Raw genomic sequence first — 673 nt, 5'->3', positions numbered from 1 at the left:
CAGAGCTGGGGCTCTTGGAGGAGGCTGGCATTATGGCGGCTTCAGCTTCACTAGGAATGAAGCCCAGGATCTGGGGGCCTCTGACTCCCCCGCCCCCAGGCCTGGGCAGGGATGGGGTGGTGGTCCCTGAGTGGGTCAGGTAGGGCACAGGGGCCACGGAGGGACAAGCAGACCCCACAGTGCTGCCCAGATGGAATATTAAATTATTTTTGCCAAACATCGACTCCTGAGTGTGTTGGGTGAGGGGAGCGTGGGAGGGAGGGAGAGGTGGGGCTTTCAGGAAACGTTGCCCGAGAGTGTGTGCCCAGCCACCTCCCTCCAAGGGGGCTCTGGGGAAACCGCCCTCCAGCCTCGCCCTTCCCGGACCCCCATCTTCTCCCAGCTCCTCCGTGTGTGGCCAGGGACAGCCCACTTACCTCTGTGTAGAATCACAGGTGCACAGCGCCTGGTCTGCAGCCAGAGAAGCCAAAACCAGAAGACAGGCGGCCAAACGGACGGGAACCGACTGTCCGCTGAGCAGTGTTCTCCGCCGGAGCGCTCGATCCTGCCCCCGGGGGGGCGGTTTCGCTTGTCATGGGGTGGGGGGCGGGGGTGTGCAGCTGGTGGTGTGCGGTCAGAGTCGGGGGAGGCCAGGGATAGCCCACTTACCTCTGTGTAGAATCACAGGTGCACA

The sequence above is a fragment of the Colobus angolensis genome, unplaced genomic scaffold (genome assembly GCF_000951035.1).
Source record: "Colobus angolensis palliatus isolate OR3802 unplaced genomic scaffold, Cang.pa_1.0 Scaffold22, whole genome shotgun sequence".
Taxonomy (NCBI): Eukaryota; Metazoa; Chordata; class Mammalia; order Primates; family Cercopithecidae; genus Colobus; species Colobus angolensis.
The sequence above is the reverse complement of the archived record's forward strand: the minus strand, read 5'-3'. Positions refer to the sequence as shown.